Raw genomic sequence first — 7,122 nt, 5'->3', positions numbered from 1 at the left:
GATGCTTTCACAGATTATTGAATTGGACCAAATGGCTATGCATTTTGTGCCCATGAACCCGCCAATAACCAATCTTATTATTGAGCAGAAATTATAGGTGGAACCTTGCATGTATGAGGGGGAAGTGTAGAAAATGAAATGTCATGCCACTGATACAATTGCATGGTCCCACGTGGCCATGTGATATATTTGTGAGCAACCCCGTATTAGGTATTCGCAGGTGTACATGTCTGATCATGGCTACTTTCTCTAAAATTCTGGGTCAAGCTTGAAGAACCAGGGATTATACTTCATTTAGAGAAATCATAAAATGTATTGTTGTTAGTTCTCAGAAGATGATGACATGACAGAAAACTGAGAAACTGATGAGACCATGGGATGTAAATTTCTAGGGCACTGACCAATGTCAAACAAAGTCTGTCATGAAAAATTGGACTTTTTTCTGTAGATATAGATGAATGTGCAACCAACACATCGAATTGTGAACAAGTTTGCAATAATACAATTGGAAACTTCACATGCAGCTGCCTTCCTGGGTACACCATCAACGCAACAAACACTTCACATTGTGATGGTTGGATATTTTTATCTAAATATTACATGCATATTACGCTATTAATGGTTTACGATTAGCACTTTGTGAAATGGACATCAAATAGTTTCGATTGCGATCTGTGAGCTTATGACTTCCAAGATAATCAGTGTCTTGTTATAATGTTGTCCACTTATGCGCTTTGCAGATAGGTTGACGCCAGTATGATGGCACCAAGTGCGGTGAAACAACGTATTCTTATACATTCTGAGGACTTCTCAATTAATGCTCATAATTGTGCTTTGTTCTTTATTAGCATACTGTTAATGCTAATCACATATTACTTAACTTGGTGAGAAATGTCCCTTCATGAGGACAGAATAACCACGTTTATGTGTACGTTCAAGAAGTTTCTTAAGCACAGCGGAAGAAAACATATTTCACAATTCATGGAATGTCTTTGAAATCTATTGTTGCCAGTTTAGAGTGGATATGCACAAAACAGATTGCACTGGCTGTGCAGTCAGCATGAATAGTAGATTGATAAGATTGGTTCTCATCAAAAGGGAGCAACGGGAGGAAGCATCGGAAATGTTTCCTTCGACATCGAAGGATGTTCAAAAATCACATAAATTTGCAATGAAATCTTCAACAACACAAATGGGTGCTTCGTGCGCCTAGTTGTCAAATTGAATTCCACACCCGAAGCACAGACTTCCATTTGTGATGCTAGAAATATTTAATTGCATGTTTACTCATTCATTGAGGATGATGGAATTTCAAGCAATGCAGGACACACCAACACTCTGTCAATGAAGATTGGTTGAAAAATAATCTTTTGAGCTCCATCTGAATGAAACAAGAAGGAGGTTCTACCTTAAATCGTATTTGCAGTTGGGTTTGTCAAAATTCACAGTCAGCTGTGTACAAGGTGAAAGAATTCAGCAGTAGGTGATAGTTTCAAATATTATCAACTTGGACCAAAAAAGCTATGCAATTTGTGCCCATCGACCCACCATTAACCAATCCTATTTTTGAGCAGAACTTGTAGTCGGAGCCTTGTAGGTACGATGGCGGAGTGCGGAATGAGAAAGGTTATGCTACTAATACATTCGCACGACATCACATGGTTAGATTAGATTAGATTACTTACAGTGTAGAAACAGGCCCTTTAGCCCAACAAGTCCACAACGACCCGCCGAAGCGCAACCCACTCAGATCCACCCGATTATGTTTGCCCCTTCACCTAACATTCCGGGCAACTTAGCATGGCCAATTCATCGATCCTGCACATTTTTGGATTGTGGGAGGAAATCGGAGCACCGGTCATGTGATGTATTTGTGAGAAAAGGTAATGGAGATATGCAAGTGTTCATGTCATATCATGGCTACTTTCTCTAACATTCTTCGTCAAACTTGCAGAACCATAGTTCACATTTCATTCAGACAGATTATAAAAGTATTGTTGTCAGTTTACAGAAGATATTTACATGACAGAATCCTGAGAAACTGATGAGATCATATCATGTAAATTTCTAAGGCACTGTCTAATGTCAAACAAAGTCAGTAATCAAAAATTGGACTTTTTTCTGTAGATATAGATGAATGTGCAACCAACACATCGAATTGTGAACAAGTCTGCCATAATACAATTGGAAGCTTCACATGTAGCTGCTTTCCTGGGTACAGCATCAACGCAACAAACACTTTACATTGTGATGGTAGGACATTTTTTTCCAAATATTACATATATATGATATTGTTAATGATTGAAGTTTAGCACTTTGCTGAATGTACATCAAACTGTTTCAACTGTGAGCTGTGGGGTTATGAGTTACAAGATAATCAGTGTCTTGTTCCAATGCTGTACACTTCGGCCCTTTGTAAACAGGTTGATGGCAGTATGATGGCACCAAGTGCTTTGAAACTTATTCTTATACATTCTAAGGACTTCTCCATTCAGGCTCATTATTGTGCTTTGTTCTTTATTGGCATGCTGTTAATGCTCATCACATATTACTTAACTTGGTGAGGAATGTTCCTTCATGTGGACAGAATAACCAAGATTATGTGTATGTTAAAGAAGTTTATTTCGCACAGCGGAAGAAAACATATTTCACAATTCTTGGAATGTATTTGAAATTTTTGTTGCCAGTTTAGAATGGATATTAACAAAACAGATTGCACTGGCTGTGCAGTAGATTGGCAAGACTGGTCTCATCGCAAGTTAGCAAAGCGATGAAGCATCGGAACGTTTCCTGAGACATCGAGGAATGTTCAAAAATCACATAAATTCGCAATGAAATCGTCAACAACACAAATGGGTGCTTCATGCCCCTAGTTGTCAAAATGAATTCCACACCCGCAGCACAGACTTCCATTTGTGATGCTAGAAATATTTAATTGCACGTTTACTCATGCATTGAGGATTATGGAATTTCAAGCAATACAGGACACACCAACACTCTGTCAATGAAGATTGGTTGAAAAGAAGTCTTTTCATCTGAATGAAATAAGAAGGAGGTTCAACATTAAATCGTATTTGCAGTTGAGTTTGTCAAAATTCAAAGTCAGCTGTGTACAAGGTGAAATAATTCATCAGTAGGTGATAGTTTCAAATATTATCAACTTGGACCGAAAAAGCTTTGCATTTTGTGCCCATCGACACACCATTAACCAATCCTATGTTTGAGCAGAAGTTGTAGTCGGAGCCTTGTAGGTGTGAGGGGGGAATGCAGAAAGTGAAAGATTATGCCACTAATACAGTTACATGACATCACATGGTTAGATTAGATTAGATTACGTACAGTGTGGGAACAGGCCCTTCGGCCCAACACGTCCACACCAACCTACCGAAGTGCAACCCACCCAGACCCACCCCACTACATTTGCCCCTTCACCTAACCCTACGGGAACCTTAGCATGGCCAATTCACCTAACCTGCACATTTTTGTATTGTGGGAGGAAACCGGCGCACCGGTCATGTGATATATTTGAGATGTTCATGTCATATCATGGTTACTTTCTCTAACATTGTGAGCCAACTTGCAGAACCATAATTCATATTTCATTTAGACAGATTATAAAAGTATTATTGTCAGTTCACACAAGATATTTACATGATAGAGTCCTGAGAAACTGATGAGATCCTGTCGTGTAAATTTCTAAGGAACTGTCCAATGTCAAACATAATCAGTCATCAAAATTGGACTTTTTCCAGTAGATATAGATGAATGCGCAACGAACACATCGAATTGTGAACAAGTCTGCAATAATACAATTGGAAGCTTCACATGCAGCTGCCTTCCTGGGTACAGCATCAATGCAACAAACACTTCACGTTGTGATGGTAGGACATTTTTATCCAAATATTACATACATATCATGCAATTAATGATTGAAGTTTTGCACTTTGCTGAATGTACATCAAACAGTTTCAACTGTGAGCTGTGGGGTTATGAGTTACAAGGTAATCAGTGTCTTTTCCAATGCTGTACACTTTGGCGCTTTGTAGACAGGTTGGTGCCAGTATGATGGCACCAAGTGCATTGAAACAACTTATTCTTATACATTCTAAGGACTTCTCCATTCATGCTCATTAGTCTGATTTTTTCTCTGTTGGTATTCTGTTAATGCTCATCACATATTACGAAACTTGGTGAGGAATGTTCCTTCATGAGGACAGAAAAACCAAGATTATGTGTAGTTCAAGAAGTTTCTTTCTCACAGCAGAGGAAAACAAATTTCACAATTGTTAGAATGTATTTGAAATCTATTGTTGCCAGTTTAGAGTGGATATTAACAAACAGCTTGCACTGGCTGTGCAGTCAGCATGAGTAGTAGATTGACAAGATTGGTTTCATAGCGAGGGAGCAAAGGGAGGAAGCATCGGAAAGGTTTCCTTAGACATTGATGAACGTACAAAAATCACATAAATTCGCAATGAAATCTTCAACAACACAAATGGGTGCTTCGTGCCCCTAGTTGTCAAATTGAATTCCACACCCGCAGCACAGACTTCCATTTGTGATGTGAGAAATATTTAATTGCACGTTTACTCATCCATTGATGATTATGGAATTTCAAGCAATGCAGGACACACCATCGCTCTGTCAATGAAGATTGGTTGAAAATAAATCTTTTGAGCTCCATCTGAATGAAATAAGAAGGAGGTTCTATCTTAAGTCGTATTTGCAGTTGAGCTTGTCAAAATTCACAGTCAGCTGTGTACAAGGTGAAAGAATTCATCAGTATGTGATGGTTTCAAATATTATCAACTTGGACCAAAAAAGCTTTGCATTTTGTTCCCATCGACCCACCATTAACCAATCCTATGTTTGAGCAGAACTTGTAGTTGGAGCCTTGTAGGTATGAGGGGGAAATGCAGAAAGTGATAGGTTATGCCTCTATTACAGACGCATGACATCACATGGTTAGATGAGATTAGATTACTTACAGTGTGGAAACAGGCCCTTCGGCCCAACAACTCCACACCGACCCGCCGAAGCGCAACCCACCCAGACCCACCCGACTATGTTTGCCCCTTCACCTAACACTCCGGGCAACTTAGCATGGCCAATTCATCGATCCTGCACATTTTTGGATTGTGGGACGAAACCGGAGCACTGATCATGTGATATACTTGAGAGAAAAGTTAATGGAGAATTGCCGGTGTTCATGTCATATCATGGGGTTACTTTCTCTAACATTGTGAGCTAACTTGCAGAACCATAGTTCATATTTTCATTTAGACAGATTATAAAAGTATTGTTGTCAGTTCACACAAGATATTTACATGATAGAGTTCTGAGAAACTGAAGAGATCATGTCATGTAAATTTCTAAGGCACTGTCGAATGTCAAACAAAGTCAGTAATCAAAAATTGGACTTTTTTCTGTAGATATAGATGAATGCGCAACCAACACATCGAATTGTGAACAAGTCTGCCATAATACAATTGGAAGCTTCACATGCAGCTGCCTTCCGGGGTACAGCATCAACGCAACAAACACTTCACATTGTGATGGTAGGATATTTTTGTCCAAGTATTACATACATATCACGCTGTTAATGATTGAAGATTAGCACTTTGGGGAATGTGCATCAACCAGGTTCGATTGTGAGCAGTGAGCTAATGACTTTCAAGATAATCAGTGTCTTGTTCCAATGCTGTGCACTTCGGCGCTTTGTAGACAGGTTGATGGCAGTATGATGGCACCAAGTGCGGTGAAACAACTTATTCTTATACATGATATGGACTTCTCCATTTCTGCTCAAAAGTCTGATTTGTCCTCTTTTGGCATATTGTTAATGCTCATCACATATTACTTAACTTGGTGAGGAATGTTCCTTCATGAGGACAGAAAAACCAAGATTATGTGTACGTTCAAGAAGTTTCTTTCTCACAGCAGAGGAAAACAAATTTCACAAATCATAGAATGTATTTGAAATCTATTGTTGCCAGTTTAGAGTGGATATGAACAAAACAGCTTGCACTGGTTGTGCAGTCAGCATGAGTAGTAGATTGGCAAGACTGGTTTCATAGCGAGGGAGCAAAGGGAGGAAGCATTGGAAAGGTTTCCTTAGACATCGAGGAATGTTCAAAAATCACATAAATTCGCAATGAAATCTTCAACAACACAGATGGGTGCTTCTTACCCCTAGTTGTCAAAATGAATTCCACACCTGCAGCACAGACTTCCATTTGTGATGCTAGAAATATTTAATTGCATGTTTACTCATTCATTGAGGATGATGGAATTTCAAGCAATGCAGGACACACCAACACTCTGTCAATGAAGATTGGTTGAAAAATAATCTTTTGAGCTCCATCTGAATGAAACAAGAAGGAGGTTCTACCTTAAATCGTATTTGCAGTTGGGTTTGTCAAAATTCACAGTCAGCTGTGTACAAGGTGAAAGAATTCAGCAGTAGGTGATAGTTTCAAATATTATCAACTTGGAACAAAAAAGCTATGCAATTTGTGCCCATCGACCCACCATTAACCAATCCTATTTTTGAGCAGAACTTGTAATTGGAGCCTTGGAGGTGCGAAGGGGGAATGCAGAAATTGATAGGTTATGCCTCTGATACAGTGGCATGATATCACATGGTTAGATTAGATTAGATTACTTACAGTGTGGAAACAGGCCCGTCGGCACAACAAGTCCACACCGACCCGCCGAAGCGCAACCCAACCAGACCCACCCAACTATGTTTGCCCCTTCACCTAACACTCCGGGCAACTTAGCATGGCCAATTCATCGATCCTGCACATTTTTGGATTGTGGGACGAAACCGGAGCACTGACCATGTGATATATTTGAGAGAAAAGTTAATGGAGAATTGCTGGCGTTCACGTCATATCATGGTTACTTTCTCTAACATTGTGAGCCAACTTGCAGAACCATAGTTCATATTTCATTCAGACAGATTATAAAAGTATTGTTGTCAGTTCACAAAAGATATTTACATGATAGAGTCCTGAGAAACTGATGAGATCATGTCATGTAAATTTCTAAGGCACTGTCTAATGTCAAACAAAGTCAGTAATCAAAAATTTGAATTTTTTCTGTAGATATAGATGAATG

General features: G+C 39.1%; 1 long non-coding RNA gene across 2 annotated transcripts; it reads left to right on the top strand.

The window, feature by feature from the left end:
- The first annotated feature begins 450 nt into the window (after window positions 1-450).
- Window positions 451-7,122, top strand: LOC122546277. 2 transcript variants are annotated; one of them, XR_006310703.1, is made up of 5 exons: window positions 451-574; window positions 2,128-2,253; window positions 3,753-3,881; window positions 5,433-5,558; window positions 7,110-7,122. It is a non-coding gene; the product is annotated as an uncharacterized LOC122546277 (long non-coding RNA). The 2 variants fall into 2 exon arrangements; XR_006310704.1 differs by having other exon boundaries at window positions 452-574; window positions 3,756-3,881.

Source organism: Chiloscyllium plagiosum, unplaced genomic scaffold (assembly GCF_004010195.1).
Source record: "Chiloscyllium plagiosum isolate BGI_BamShark_2017 unplaced genomic scaffold, ASM401019v2 scaf_98962, whole genome shotgun sequence".
NCBI classification, from domain to species: Eukaryota; Metazoa; Chordata; class Chondrichthyes; order Orectolobiformes; family Hemiscylliidae; genus Chiloscyllium; species Chiloscyllium plagiosum.
This window is presented reverse-complemented; position numbering and strand designations above follow the sequence as displayed.